The sequence below is a fragment of the Seriola aureovittata genome, chromosome 19 (genome assembly GCF_021018895.1).
Source record: "Seriola aureovittata isolate HTS-2021-v1 ecotype China chromosome 19, ASM2101889v1, whole genome shotgun sequence".
Classification (NCBI taxonomy): domain Eukaryota; kingdom Metazoa; phylum Chordata; class Actinopteri; order Carangiformes; family Carangidae; genus Seriola; species Seriola aureovittata.
In genome coordinates, this window is record NC_079382.1 from 5,632,584 (window position 1) to 5,649,292 (window position 16,709).

General features: G+C 42.4%; 1 long non-coding RNA gene across 1 annotated transcript in view; it reads left to right on the forward strand.

The window, feature by feature from the left end:
* Positions 1 to 16,709, forward strand: part of LOC130187826 (uncharacterized) — a 60,094-nt gene that overhangs the window by 32,027 nt on the left and 11,358 nt on the right. Inside the window, exon 2 of the long non-coding RNA XR_008830509.1 lies at positions 3,379 to 3,582. This is a non-coding gene — a long non-coding RNA (uncharacterized LOC130187826). The remainder of the gene's footprint in view (positions 1 to 3,378; positions 3,583 to 16,709) is intronic.

Genomic DNA, 16,709 nt, shown 5'->3' on the forward strand with positions numbered 1-16,709 from the left:
CCCAAATTAAAAGGGGAAAAAACATTTAACAGAAATTACAAATATAAAAGCTGGGAAATAAATGTAATATAGATTTTTTTTTTTTAAATGTAAATGCAAAGTATATAAGGTTCAGTCAAAGACAGGAGAACATTAAAGTTTTTTTTTCTCAATGGCAGGTCAATTCCTCCCTCTGGAGGTTTCTTTCACCTCTTCTCCTCTACTCTGCTTCTCCATGCTGAATCTGGACTCTGGAAACAGTTAATTAGTGTACTGAAAGTTCAATAAGTTCGATAGATTTTTATGACTGGTCACTTTATTGGTCATGGAGAATAAACAGTTTAGACATGGTTCATGAGGGAAGCCAAACCATTGGCTAAAACCTGTGAGTCAGGGTCACATTTTCACCAATCAGAGTCAGAAGTGAGTAAAGCAGCGGGATGTCGGCAACTCATCCCCGCTGAGGGCCGGGGGACACCATGTGATCTTGGGTGGCCCTCTTTAGAGGCTCTGTGGAGATTACACACAGAGTCTGATGTATTCGTACGGGTATCTCTGGAGATGGAGGGAAAGGGAAGCCGCAGAGTTTTAGACAGATTCCTCAACAATCGCGCTGGTGTGATCTCAGGCAGCAATAGAGGAGTGAGGGTCAATGTCCTGACTGATTGTGATGACAATGACAAATCCAACACACTTGAGGTGCCTTTACAGCCATCTCAATGTCCTTCATGCAAGGACAGACTATGGATCAGGCCGTCTTTCAAATCTGATATTTTAGACATGGTTGCCCTTGTTTTGACCAAACTGGTGTAGCCCAGATGCTGCGTTCCAGCATTTAAAAATGTCACTGCACCATAATTAAAGGTCAAAATTTATATCTTTGAAAGCTGCTATTTTCTACCAAACTCTGACAGATTTAAAACCCTGCTAGCTCCACACATACCCGATGATGACTATACAATTAAAGGTCAAAATTGTAAAGTCAAATGTGATACTTAAGATACCACTGTTCCAGTTCTGATGAAACCTGACAGGGTGATGCATTTCAGCAAAGTGTCCATACAAAGACCATAACTGCTTTATAAATGGTCCAGTTAGGATGAAAAATGGAGGGAGGATGGTGGCTATTGGTCCATGGGGTCGTTTGTGTGTAAGTTTAAATTCCATGTCCACAACAGGAGCCAGTAATTAATAATCACAGACAGCTCTGGCTGCTGATAGACTCATCCATTCTGCCAGGATGTCCCCCTCCACCAGCAGCTCATTTGAAGTCCTTGAACTAAAGGAACAATGTAGAGGACCTCTCCTGCCATGTCTAGTAATCCTGTATTAGTCAGATAATGAGTCAGTTTCTCTGACAAAGACAATTCATAATAGTGTAGTGCAGCTAAGTGGTACACACCACTTTAAATCATCACCACCTACTTTGTTCTCGCTGTGGCGGAGCTGCTGAGTGGAGTTTCGTCCAGCGCCACTAATGATTCCTTATCTATTTCTGACTACAAACACAAAAAAACAGCTGATTTCACATTGATGTTTTGTAAACACACACTGACTGTATGGTATTCTGTATTTCACTACTTAAATCTAAAGCACAGGGAGAGAAACCCCCTTTCCCTTGCATTTGTATTGACAGTAAAAAAAAAATGCTCATTTACATATTCAGGCTCTACAAGATCAGCAGCTTTAAACTCTTTTGTTTAAAGCTGCTGTATTGTTATACTAGCTCGGGTTAAAATTATTATGTCTAATGTGATAGAAGTCTTTCAGTAGGTTTATGACATGAGGTGACATAATAATAAAAATTACATTACAAGTTACACTACAAGTATTTCGCAGTATCATAAGACCAGAGGATTGCATGTGTCACTCTCCAATCCATGTGGGAAGATCAGTATCCACAGGATCAATGTCCACTACTTTTAGCCCTGCCGGGCTGTGTGAGATAGCATTGTCTCTGTGGAGCTACTGTACGTGCACAATGGCAACAGTTAAAAGTGTATAGGTGACTGTTTCCATCTAGTGGACAACAGCGCACATTACACCCTCAGTGATGGTAATGGAAATCGGTGAAAGGTTATATATTTGACACTTCTGAGTGCCACACGGCCAGATCAACCACAGGTAACGGACTGTAGCCAGTAGCTTGGTGAAATTCACAAGTAAATGTGAAAGGAGATGAGCAGATCGTTGAATCAGACTAAAATGCTCTGGTATCTCAGAAATCTCATTTCAGGAGTCTCTAGTCTTTATTGGCTTCCTGACATGACTGCATCGTGTTTCCCCTTGATATTTGTCTGTCTTGTAGCTTGCTAGCTCAGCGACAGAATGACCAACTGGTGTTGTGTTGTTAATAAAGTTAAGACAACAATAACAAAAAAGGTGGGACTGTGGGTCCAGGTGGACTGTGCAGGGGGCATTTCTGAAGGACTGGTTGTGACATCAAAAATCTACTCCTGACGGCTTGTTTTTTAAGGCACAGCTCCTGAATATGGGTTGTGTGTATTTCTCTGTGGACTGAGTGATTTCATATTGTCACAGTCTTTATACGGAACAGGGCTGCTTAATAATAATAAAGACATGGAAATCTCACTTTCCATAAAATGGGACCTTTAAGTGCAAGATTTTTTTCTTCACTTAAATGTCACACTTTATTATTATCGCTGTCTCCTATCTCACTCTTATTACTTATCTCTCATAATCTTTGATTAGATGTCTCAATCCCCAGAACTGCAAAGTACCACTGATTGTAGCTAACTAAATGTAGTTTATGAAACAGTTTCCTTTTTTAAACTTCTGCGCTGCAGAAAATGAAAACATTTTTGTCAAATGCTGGCAGAGCCACAATAATACTAATCTGGAAATTTTAAGCATTTTAGGAAAACAAAATAAGTTAAAAACAAGTAAACAGTAGGTTCCCTTGAAAAAAGACATTCGTTTGCTGACTTTTTTCTTGTGGAAAAGTAGTTGGTCGTTAACGTGTTAAACTTCTTAAGTTTTCATATTTTCTACATACAACATGCTTCATTTACATAAATTACACACAAAAAGTCTCCAAACAGAATGCTGAAAGAATAAAAGTATTTAATTTGTTTTTGGAAGCTTTGAAAATTAAAAGTATATGATAAAACCACAGTATACTGGAACCTCTGCATTCATTGTGCAGTCTCTCTCCCACTTACTTATCTGACAGCTGTTGCTGTGAAGAATCATTTCAACCCCAGTTTGAAGCTGAAACCGTCAACTTCAAAGTTTGACAGTTGGTCCAATGGAAAGGATAAAGAGTCATAAACTGTGTTCACTAACACTCAATCACACACATACACACAGAGTCCACACTCATGCCCTTGTCTGTCAGGTGAAATGACTCTCCTCCTCTCCTTTGTGGCTCCCTGCTAGGCTCTTGACCTATGGCTGAAGGAGTCCCAGCCACTTTGCAGTGACAGTCCAAACGGATTGACTCGTGCGAACGACCTTGTCCATCCCCTCTGGACATCTGTACACTCACTCAGCGTGGACAATCAATCCAGCTTTTTAAGTGCATGCCGTGCCGTCGGTCACCATGAGAGGGAGCTGAGATACTCTTTAATCTCCTGGAACAAAGTAAGGCTTGCTCTTTCTATTCTTCGCTTCACTATTTGTCTGAGCTTGTCCTTTTTCTTTTTCTTTTGCCTTCTTGTCTTCCTCTCGCTCCTCTCAGTCATTCTCACTTTCCCTGTAGTTTTATACGAGTGTGTGTCTTTTGCATGCTTGCCTCCTTGTGTGTGTGTGTGTGTGTGTGTGTGTGTGTATGCGTGTATGTGTGCGTGTCGCTGTTAACTGTGTCTACTGTATGTGTGTCTGCATGTGCCTGTTCCGCTCTCTGTTGTGGAACAAATTACACAGCGGCTGGGGAGCCAAATGACTAATCAGTGGTACACAGATTAAAATCCAATTGCTGCAATTTGAAGCCACACAGGAGTAGTATGGGAAATTAACTACTACAGTGTCTGTGCCGCTGTCTACACCAGGCATACCTGTTAGATGTTGATCATTTAATTAGTGCAGCCCATAGAAACTGTAGATCAAAGTTTTTAAAATTATACACTTTGCTTGGAAACCTGGAAAAAGACCAGATGAGGGATTTTGAAAGTACAACAAAGCTGACAAATGACACTTCAAATTTTGATACCCAAATTAAAAAGAAGCTCCTTGTGCAGTGCTCAATGCATCTCAAGAATTAAATTGCAGATTGTCTGAGATGTAATCTGCCCATGAAAGACAATAATAATGGCGAACAAAGTTAGAGCAAGCCACAGTCGGTGGTTAATTTGTTCATATTCACCAGGAGGAACGTAAGAAAGATAAAGTGTTGTGCTTACGATGGGGCCGGGAGGATGGGATGTTGTCTGCAGTCACTCATTCGCCATCACTGTATCATCCCCCTGCCCATAATAACCACTTATCAACCACAGGCTAAAGTGGCCATTGCCAGGGCTTACCATCTCCGACTTAGAAATGGATTGCTAAGCGCTGCGTGTTTATTTTAAACTGCAGCCCAGCCGACAATTCATTTCTCCTTGCACAAAAACATTTTCAGGGGGGAGAATGAGTGATGTGAATAATGAGCAACCCCCGGCCAAGCCCGCTCAGCCCTGTAGGTGAAACCCTGTCAATTGACTCCCCTTCTTATTATATTATCCTTTTTTTCTTTTTTTTTTTCCTGGATGTACAGAAGTGCAATATGCGCTTGAGCAGGGCTGAGACACAACATGAACGCTTGCCTGGAATACTCTCAATGGCAAAAAATAATCTCATTTTGTCTGGGAGTGTAAAAATCCTGTTTGCATGGCTGTGGCGTGCGTCTTTGTGCCTGAGTGTCTCATGGCAGGCAGGAGACATGTGTGCAGGCTGTCGCTGAGACCAGAACAATCACGCTGAAACACTTCATTGGGAATGAATTGAAACATGCCACGTTTACCTTTTTCATAGACATGACATATTTTAGTTTTGGATCATGCACACAAAGGACGGCCTTGTTTTTTTAGATTTCTAAACAGCGTGGAAAATGTCCCAGATGCCAAAATTGCGCTTTTAAAACACTTTATTAACCAGCAATGGTTTGATGAAACACACCTGCTCTCTTTCAGCAGTGTCCTGCATATCCTTATTAAGTAGCAGAGCCGAACTCACCTGGGAGCTGTTACAGCCCCCGTGGACACTGAGCCACTCAGCTGCAGCCGTTCTTAGCGCAGATGCTTTGTTCACGGGTTCAGTGTGGTAACTGCTGAGGGAGGAGAGAATGAGTTTGGTGATTTATTCCAACCAGTTGAAACCTCCACTTTATCTTCATGAGCCCACTTCTCTAAAGTTTGGACTGCCGTAATGCAGCTCAACAAGTTTTCTAGCACTGATCCAGGACCGTCATGTTAAACTCTGCAGTTTGTGTCACTCATTGGCTCGTCGATGTTGTTACCGGAAAAAACTTCGGACATACACACTCACCAGATGGTAGGCAATCTTCTTAGCAACTTCCACAGCAAGACTGCAACTTTTTGGAAAATGTATTTGCTGCTTTCTTTTTGCCAAGAATTACATAAGAAGACTGATACCACTCCCATGTCTGTATGGTAAATATACTGTAAGGCTACAGTCAGGATCCTGTTAGTTTAGGACTAGACAAAAATCAGCTCTGTTCAAAGGGGGAAAAAAACACCAACCAGCACGTCTTACATGTTATATCTCACTTGTTTAATTCATATAAAAAAAAAAAAAAAACTATGCCAGAATATTTCCTGGCCAGGAGCAGTAACTTGACGATCAGACTTCAGGAAATTACAGTCAACTTGCTAATTAGTTAGAGGTGGTAGAAGTGCTGGCTTCAGACAATGCCAGACTTCCTGTTTCCTCTGTTTCCAGTATTTTTGCCAAGCTAAGCTAACTGGCTACATGGGAGAGGTACTGATCTTCTCATCTAATTCTCTGCAAGAAAGCAAATAAGTGCATTTCATAAAATGTTGATCTTCTAATTTAAGGAAAAAACCCACAATAGAACTGACAAATGCCTGTTAGCACCTTAAATACAGCCCATGTAAATCACTGCTATTAGTGGCCAGAAGCTACACTCACTGAGCACTTTATATGGCCAATCATGGTTTGAATGCTGCAGCATAACTGAGTATTGTTGGTGACCATGTGCATCCCTTCATGGCCACAATTTACTATCGTCTAGTAGCTACTCCCAGCATGACACTGCACCATGTCACACAGCAAAAGTCGTCTCAAACTGGTTCATTGTCTGGAGTTCAGTGAACTTCAGTGACCTCCCCAGTCTCCAGACCTGAATCCAGTGAAACACCTTTGGGATGTGGTAGAACAGGAGATCGGCGGCGTGAATGTGCAGCTGACACATCTGCAGAAATAATGTGATGTGATCATGTCGACATGGAGCAAAATCTCAAAGGAAAGTTTCCAACATCTTGTGGAATCCATGCCATGGAGATTTGGGGCAAAAGGGTGTTCCTAATAATAAAGTGTTTAGTGAGTGTATTTTACATGCATGAAATAATGATTTTACAGTGGCACGATTATATGCTTTTATTTTGTCATATTGCGATAAAGCACACCACTGTCAATAAATCATTAAATCACTGTAGCTTGGGGCTCAGTCAAAGGACCATCCAAAAGCCATTATTCCAGATGGTACATTAGGATGAATATCATTATGATGATATCCTCCCCCACAGGTCCTTTCTTTCTTCTGTCATTTTCATGCTATCGCATTTTATAGCTAAGCATTGTGAGGGAATTTTCTCTTGTCCACCTAATGAATGACTGACTCAGGGTGAAAGGTCAGAGTGAGGCCCTAGGTCTCTGTGCCACAGCTACTGCATTAAATCTTACAGGCCTTGAGATGCACAGGCGGCTCCTCAAAGACGCAGCTGTGGTTTGCTGTTGATGCTGCTGGTGCCCGGGCTGATAGCAGCAGACCTTGGATGGTCAGTAACAAGTGGCTGGGTGTTCTGCGAATCAGCACTTGGGCGTATATAGTCATGGTTCCTTGTTTATGGTTAATGAACCAATAGTGTATTCACACATCCCTCTTCTCCCTCTTCTTTTAGATATTTGACCAATTATGGAGTGTAAGCTATCTGAAGTAATCTCTCTAAGTGTATAAAGACGATCCTCAGGGGTTCCTGCTTCAGATTTGAGGTGACATCATGCACAGGAGACTGTATTGATGATTCCTCCTTTCTCCTTGGGCTCAAGCTTCAATAAACATCCTCAGCATAAGATATCCTGAACTCCGGCGCTCTTTCTTCTCCACCGGTGATAAGAATTTTCCCACACAACCATCACATGCCATGTGGTCTTTCACTTACTGCAGGTATTGTTCTGACATAACAGCAGAGGATACAGTGTTGAGGAAAATTGTGGGGTTTTCTTTTGTTTTTTTTTTTTTTTGTTTGTTTGTTTTGCTCTAGATTAAAACATTTTGGACAGGTTGTTCTTTTTAAACTCCCTTTTCAGTGTATTAACCCAAAAAAAGAAGAAGATTCCTCAGGCTGAAACAATTTCCTCTCTCCCTCTCCTCTCTTCTCTTTTGACTATATTTCTAAATTTACCCATCCATTAGTGGGAGACACAGAAGAAGACAGAGCAGCTCTAGCTTTTAACAAGGCTACTTCTTCACTTCAGTGTCATGCTCCACTGGGCTTCAAAACACGCAGCCCTCTTTTGTGTCTTTATTATGGCCGGTGCTGAAAGAGAGATGAGTTTGAGGTTGTTGAGCTTTTGTGTGTGTGTGTGTGTGTGTGTGTGTGTGTGTGTGTGTGTGTGTGTGTATGTGTGTGTGTGAGAGAGAGTGTGAGAGAGAGAGGGGGACTGACATCAATAAAATTTGGGGAAGCTGCATCACCAGCAGTAGGTGGTATTTGGCGTGGGAAGGAAGTAGTAGTAGGTGTGTGTGTTTGTGTGTATGTGTAGTTATGTCCCAGTTATCTACAACAGATAATTGATGTGGACAAGCTCGAGTGAAATCTCTGTGACAGCGATAGGCAGGCCGCACACTCGCTGTTGATGGATGCCCATGTCAATCTTTCTGACCCCCCCCCATCCCTTTCCTTCACACACTCGCTCTCACACACACACACTCACAAGCTATGAGTCCTTTTCAGCTGGGCACAAAAGGAGCAGTCTCCTGGCACGCCATCACCAGCTGAGCTGTAACAGAACAGTGCTCAGAGGGCACAGGGGGGGAGGACGCAAAAGGAGGATGCGGATGTAGGAAAGGGGAGTAAGAAAAGTATGAGAGGGAGGAGGTGGAGGATGGAAAATATTGGGAAGGAGGGAAGATTAGAGGTGATGTTAATGAGGTAACAGGGGCGGGAGATGAGAAAGAGGAGGACAGAGGATTGATGGGGAAACATGAAAGCTGGTGACACGAGGAGGTGAGGCAAGTGGAGAAAAGGAGGTGGTCGGCTCGAAGAGGGAGAAGGAGGACAAGGAGGAGTGTTTTGTCAACTGTGCTGAGTTTGTCTTGTGACGCTAAAGATTTGGGAAGCTGCTTAGCATTCTCTCTCTCTCTCTCGCACACTCACTCCAACTTTAGAGCTGGCTCAGCAGAGAACACATAGATGTTAAAGTGGCGTGATTAATTTAGGATGCAGTGAGCTTTTTTGGCCAGCGCGCGGGCACACACACACACACACACACACACACACACACACACACACACATACACACACACTTCCATGCAAACTTACACATCAGGATCTGAATGGACGTAGCAGTAGTAGAGAAATGGCCTCTCACAGCTCGGTGTCAACATGACAATGAAAACTTCAGATCAGGCTTATCTAAAGGGCACAGTCATAACCGTAAGTCAAGATGGTGTTTAAATCCACATGAAATGAGCAAAAGTGTTTAAAGGACATGTTGGAAATAAGTCTGATGAATATGAAAAAATTTGGTCATAATGGACGAATATTTGTCGAACTAATGTCTGCTCTATATGAAATGTCAGGGGATCATCATTCCCTGCGGACCACGAGTTACACAGCAAACCATACGGTAGCTTTACGGATATTTTGATGAACCTCTAACATTTTTACCTCAGGGTAGCGCTAGAAGAAAAGTCAAGGGATCATCACAGTCATTAGCATTCATTTTCTCGAGATCACGGATATCTGTAACAAATTTCACATTGGTCTGTCCAATAGTTGTGAAAATGTTTCACTATGAACCGCAAATGTCAACTTCATGGTGACACTAGACAAACAAGACTAGGTCAAAACCTAGTAAATGGCTGGACCACGTATAGTCAATGTGTGAAACTGGGGACGTAGTATTGATATGCTCACTTATACAGTATTTTTTAATACAGCCAATCCCAATAAAGCTTAAAGCCGTGCATTTACATGTTTTTTCTGTTTCTGTATAGGGTATATATCTGTCTATCTAGTTACTGAAACGTGGCTCATTAAAACTACATGTTAACTTCCTAGCCATTTCCAAGCTGCTGCTAAAATATAAAAAAAATATATAAACGACGCTGTCTCACAAAATCACCAAACCTATAAGTTAAAGACAAAGACTATGCTGTGATTTCAGCTTTACTGACTTGTAAAATGATCACAGAGAAAGTTAGAACCGACACAACATCTTTTTCATTTTGTCTCCCTGGGTAACAAGCTCCACCTTACTGCCACTCACTGATGGGAGTAGAGCGGAAAGAGGGCATTACAGGTTGACTCTCTTCTAAGTAGCCACGGTTTGACCAAAAAATTGTTAGATTTGCTCCTATGTGATTTTTTTTCTCCCCCCCCCCAAAGTCTTTAAATCCTGCAACAAATGCGCTGAGTTTGCAACACCTCAGGTTGTAAACGCCCCTTATTGACAATGTTTGCGCTGATTCATTTTGAAAGAGCAACGGCCAATGAGCAAAACTCCAACTCAGTCATTCAGCTGACCAGTGAGGAAACTACGATCACTCACCCAGTCAGTCAGTCATTTGTGATAATAGGGCCGGCTCTGCTGTTGTGGTTCAGCCAAACGTCAGGGGATCAATGACGTAAGTAGGACCCTAGCTTCATTTTTAACAATATGGGAGTGATATCAATTTTCTCATATGACTCTAATACACGTATTTCCCGAAATAGCAAACTGTTCTTTTGAAGTTGACATCCTATCACCTTCTTTAATGCATCCATTTCTCTCTCAGTGTCTGGGTTTCCTTATTATCTACTTCCTTATGGCGTTGGTGAAGGCAGATTGGAGCTTAGCTGATTCGGCAAACCCAGAGGGACAGATGAATTAAGCAGCACTCAAGACACATACCTGCTTTCACACACTATTGATTTCCTTCTTTCCTGTCTGTTGTCCTGCTGTCTCCCTGCATATCTCCACACCACGCAGCCTACCTGTCGTCGCAGCACCACGCGCCATCACATCTTTTACACACAAGTGTCACTGACCACTCCACAATGGAAAAAAAAACACACATGCATTGACACCTCAGCTCTGAGCAAGGAGCGCAGGAAGTGAAACTAACGCCCACGGGTATTTCCAGATAGAAACCCCTGCCGGTGGAGTGGCGTGTGTGTTGGTAGTGGTGGTGATGGTGGGCAATGTGATGAGAATTGGACCGCTCTCCTGGCGTGGGTAGCATTCATATTTTCGCCGCCATGAGTGCCCGCGGTGCAGTGCCGGGCTGGCTGGCAGGCTTGGGGAAAAGGACCCATCTGTTGTATGAGATTATTTCAAACCAGGAACAGCACAGGATGTCACCTGTTTGGAGAGACTCAGGGGAGGTGGGATTATTAGGAGGAGGGTATATATCTGTGTGTGTGTGTGTGTGTGTGTGTGTGTGTGTGTGTGTGTGTGTGTGTGTGTGTGTGTGTGTGTGTGTGTGTGTGTGTGTGTGTGTGTGTGTGTGGAGGTGAATTTCTCAAGACAACATGTGTTCTCTCATCCTATCTAGTCACAGTTTTATTCGTGCGTGTGTGTTAAATGTGATTGTGTGTTTGACTGTGTGTCCGTCAACCTGTAACTGTGTCAGCATAAAGAGACTCTCTGAAGGGGAGGAGGAAGCAGCCTCCTTTAATTTGAATTATATCAACTTCCATATATTTTTACTGCAGTTCTTTCATATATTATCTTCAATAATCTGGATTTTTTCTATTTTTAAACCATAGGCTATATCCAATTCTTCGCAGCTGCAACAACTCAACTACCCCAGCAGATCATTAAACTTTCATTTTATCTAACGTATGTAGGAAATGAATGAAATTCTACTGGGTACCACAAGCAAGTACCTGCAGTAAGTGAATAGTGTCAGCTTTCCACAACTTTACAGTCGGTTGTCCTTGAATATGACACTCTGGGTTCCTGGACAGACAGTGGCTTTACATTACATCCCTTGTCTAATTCACATTATACTCAAAATACAGCCCAGTTTGAAATAAATAAATAATTGATACAACATTAAAGTGAAAAGACTCAGCTTTCACTTGATTAAGTTTAGCTCAATGTAGAAAACTGTGTGTTACGAGGGCTATATCTCCCACACAGAGTTCAAAGTTTATCCTTTGCAGTCAATGACTGCCTGAAGTCTTTGACCCATAGACATCAGCAGATGTTTTGTATGTTCCCTCGTGACGCTCTCCCAGAGCTTCACTCAGGTCTCTCTGCTTTCAATCTGGTCTTCAGCAGATGGAGTGCAGCTCAGTCGGACTGAGATCAGGGGAGTGACTCAACCACTCCAACCACTCGAGCATATTCCACCTCTTCTCCTTGAAAAGCTCTTGATTGTTTTGGCCGAGTGTTCAGGATCGTTGTCCTGCTGAATGATGAAATGCTGTCCAATGAGTTTTGATTAATTTGGCAGAATCTGAGCACAGGACGCTCCTGTAGACCCCCGCATTAAACCTGTTGTCTCCATCAGCAGCGAAATCATCAAGAAATCCCAGTGTGAACCGCAGCCTGGCCTCTCTGTTTTTGAGGCTCACTAGGAGTTTGCATCTTGTGGTGAATCTTCTGAGATTCTGGTCAAGAAGTCTCCTCTTGATCATTGATAAGGAAACGGCGACATCATGGAGAGCATTCTTGACTCACTGTGCAGTCATACACCATGCAAATGATTATCCACTCATCCACACATGCAGACTTGTACTCTTGCCTCTGCCAGGTCATTTGCCATTTTCTAGCTTTTCTGTGTGAAACTGCTTTTTAAAAAAAAAAAAAAACACCTCTTTACTCCTCATAGTGACTGAATCTGAGCAACATGTGAGCTCCTTTGTGCATGAACTAACACTGAAACGACAAACAGCTGCTCAAGACACCTTTAGTTGCCAAGCATCCAATTACTTTTGTGGACTGTTTGTTCAAGCTGAGGCTTAGCACTTTAATGTCATATCCATTATTGTATTTCAAATTGAATATGATGAAGCACAGAGCCCGAAGAACAGAAAATGTCTAACTGTCCAAATACTCACAGTCTGGGTTGTATGCAGTGGTAGAAGTACTCAGATCTTTTACTTAAGTAAAAATAGTCTGTTGCAAGTAAATGTTTTACATTCAAAATTTTAATTACAGAAAAGTACTCAATCATCAGCATAAAAAATACTTACAGTACCAAAACTATCACTATTAGTTCTGCTCAGTTACATTCAACCAGAGAAAGTGTGGGACACTATACACAAAGTTATAGGAAACCAGAATATCAAAGGAAACCTGCGACACAGGCTATTCAGCTGTCAAACACATTTAAAATGCTTTAGTGGTTTCGATGTACCGAAGCCAAAGTATTGACAGTTGCTCAGTATGAAACTCATATCAACATCAGAAGCACACTTTGAACATCTTTACCACGTCTTGACTTGTAAGCAACTTTCAACAGAAGCTCTGGTTTGGGCACCTCCCCCTATGGGCCCCTGGCTCTGAGCCCAGTATGACCATGCAGTAACACACCCATGGGTTTAGATAATCCGACCTAACCTTAACCCTATCGCACAATCATCTTGGTGTGCTAAAAATTATCACAGCTGATAGAAACTGTAGCTAAAACTACGAAAAAGACCTCAAAATCTACAAGTAAGACTGAAGTTGTAATAAACTGGAGTTTTCTTTTAAATATTCTGTCTCTTTCTAGCCTAAATAAAAGGTAAAAAAGAGCAAAAGTGGCAGAGGAAGGCTCACACACTGCCACGTCACACCCTCAAAGTACCACTGAAGGAGTCAGACCTTCGGCCAAGGTTAGACTGATGCACCACCTGCATCCTAATGGCTGTAAAGCAGAATCCCTGCCTGCAGGTGATGAATGAGTGTCATGTCAGGAGGGAGTATGGGAGGAGGAGGTGAAGAGGAGGAAGAGGAGGAGGAAGATGAAATTTGGCTCTAGAGATGTTGCCCACAGGATACTTAGGCACAGACCTCAGGAAGCCCTAACCCCTTCACTCCACCATCTGTGGCTCAGAGGTGTGTGTAGGAATGCGTGTAGTGTGTGCAGAAAAGGGAGATACTTTTTGTGGTTTTAGTAAGTGGTTGATAAATTGTTGCAAGTGTGTGTGCATACATACAAATGTGCAGTATGTGAAAAGCACCCCATGTATATATACTGTAAGTAATTACCTGTGTGTGTGTGTTTCTATTAACCTTCATACCTTTATACGTTCGTCTACATGTGTGATTATTTTTGTCTCATTAACTCCACCCTTTACACACAAGCACACATCCTTGTTTTACTATATTCTTAGGGACCTGTCATTGACACAATGCATTCCTCAGCCTCTGACTGTAAATTTAACCTTCACAACTGAAGGCCGAACCTTAACCCAAAACCAAGTCTTAATCTTCTAACAGCCATTTAAACTTGTGGGGTCGAGTATTTTGGTCCACACAAATCTGTCGGACCCCTCAAACATAGTGGGATCCCAATTTTTGGACCCAACGAATATAGTAAAACAAGCTCACACACACACACACATACACGCGCACCACACTCATCACCTCTTGCACCTCCACCAAGCAGAACAGATGGGAGAACAGGAGAGAGGGTACCCACGTCCGCTCCTCCACCTCGTCCAAACTCAACCCATCGCAGCCCAGCCTGCCTCGACCCTGCCAGAGCCACCGTGATTCAGCCAAAACACACACACACACACACACACACACACACACACACACACACACACACACACACACACACCTCTGCTGGAACCCACACATTCCAAAAATATCATGCCAAACTCATATGCACACAAACACAGTTAAATACACATTTATTCTCAAAGCCACAAATTCACATGCAAACACACACATCAAGTACTTTGGCTGTCTGACCGTCCAGAGTGACACCACTGAGCCAAATTATGATGAGGTAATCAAACTGCAGTTAGTGCTGAACTACATCACATCTATCTCCAAGTTATTAGGACTCCGCTAATAAAACGCTTTTGTGATTTACAGTAATTCTGAAGAGACGGTCAAAAATTCCTTCAAAAGTCTGTGGCATTTGAAGAATAGTGGCACATTTCATTGGTTAGCTGAGGCTCTCTTGAGTCAGTTGCTTTTAGACATAATCATTCGGAGACGTGCCTGAGAGCAAGTGGGCTGGGACCACAAATAGTAAACAACAAACATGTCTCCTGGTGACTTCTTGTTTTGTGATGAAACCACTGAAATTAGTGTCTGTGACATGCGAAACTGTAGTGTGAGACTCTCGAGGAACATCTTTAATGGGAAAGGGGGTCATTTGATCAGCAGGGCTAGCAGTAGTGCTGTCAAGCTTATTCACTGGCACTTGCTTTTCAATGGTAAAAGTAATGTTAGCCTGTCATTCATGTGTAGCTCACCATGCACATCTTAGCGTCTCTTGCTAGCTTTGACTACCTGAGATAATGAGAACGCTAATTAAATACCAAGTGTTAATGCAAGGGCCTGTGATGTCATCCAGATAACGTATCCAGTTACAGATGGTTGCGTAAGGCGGGTCAGAATATCAGCAGACTCAATTACATATCGATCATCGCAACTTGCTTTCTAACAAGGTTGCCATAACAACGTGAAAGGTGATTGATATGTCAGTGTTTTACTGCTTTCTTCTGCTGCTCCCAAGTAAAACGATCAGCTACTGCAGGTTTAAGTAACGGTGCTGAAGTATTTGCCAAAATGTAGTGAAGTTAATTGTAATACAGAGAAGTAGCCCGTCAGTGTGTACCATGAGGGCGTGTTAATACTGATGCATCCATGGGCGCAATGTAGCATTTTATAGTTTGAGTCGGTCAAGACGGAGCTCCTTTTAGATTATATACAGTTTGGTGAGTTAATTAATAACAATGTATTGTGCGTTTTTGTCATTGTTTTGAAAAGTCATAATTTGCAAAGCAATTTATTACTAGCTGTCAAATAAGTAGTGCAGTGTTGGAGTAAAAAAAAACAAAAAACATATATGTGCCTCTGAAATAAACAAGCTGAAAATAGAGACATTCAGAATTACCCTAAAGAAAAATACCTCTGCTGGAGTAAAAAAGTGTCACTGTGAAGATTTTGACTTGTTATAGCAAGAAAATTACAGGTTATTTTTTATTTTTTTAATTAACATTAATGATGGCTCTGCTTCATGTTGGTGTCCCAATAAGTCACTGCCACTGAGGCGGTATGCACAGCACCAGGACCCTGAAACTGATGCAGCTATATGGAAACGCAGCCATTATTAATATTATAAATTACACCTCTGCTTGTCCTGTTGTGACGTAGCCTCATCTTCAGTCAAATACCACTCTGCGCCCCCAGAGTCAATGAGAAAAATAACAAACATCATGAAGTGAGTGAATCAACAAATACTACCAGATTCCACCTGCCTGGCTGTGAATAACCACCTGTGCCTCACCCCACTCTCCACAAGCATGCACAGCTTTACATAAGCACCGATGCTGCTCTGTAAAGACCAGATAATTCTCTCACTGTCTCTCCTGACAGAGAAAGAGATGGCATCAGCATGTCACAAAATCAATGGCAGTTTCATGAGGAAATCATCACTTGTTCTGTGCCTAAGCCCCCTTCGGCTGTTTTCCCGCCGCCATGACGAGAGAGAGAGTGAGAGGGACGGCTGGACGCAGATAGCAACGAATCGCAGTACAGGGTTAAAGCTTGGTTGTAATCGATACAGAGTTGGCAAAGGGCTGGGGCTAGGGATAAACAGTGAAGATTGCTCTGAGGGGCTAACATTGATGTGTGATTAAAGTCAGAGAATCCCCCTGCCGTCCGGAACTTGTGAGTGAGATCTCTGACGCCGGGGTAATTGGTCTTGGGAAAATCAATGGATTTGGCGAGTGAGCTAGTCGCATCTGTCGAGGCTGCTGGACGGCACAGAGTAGGCACTGACATTTTCACCTGAGGCTGAACTTGACATTTATGTTTGAATGGGCTTAGGGCCCGACTTGACCCAACTTCATGCAGTTGGCAAAAACGTTGTTGAGAAGTGCGACCAGGGCCGTAGCCTTCATTATAGACTGAGGTCACGTCAACACTTGGCCATGTTTCAGATTTTGTAGTTTGAGGTCACATCAAGTGAAATTTCAATTCATGTTGTAGTTCAAGGGTACAGTAGCTGATGTGATTTTCCTTGGCTGATTTTGAAAAATGCTAAGGCAAAGACAATTGACTCGTGTGTAAAGTCACAGTAGAGACATTTTGATCCACACGACAAACATTAAATTAACTGAACCCATCACCCAGCAACCACGGTTTCC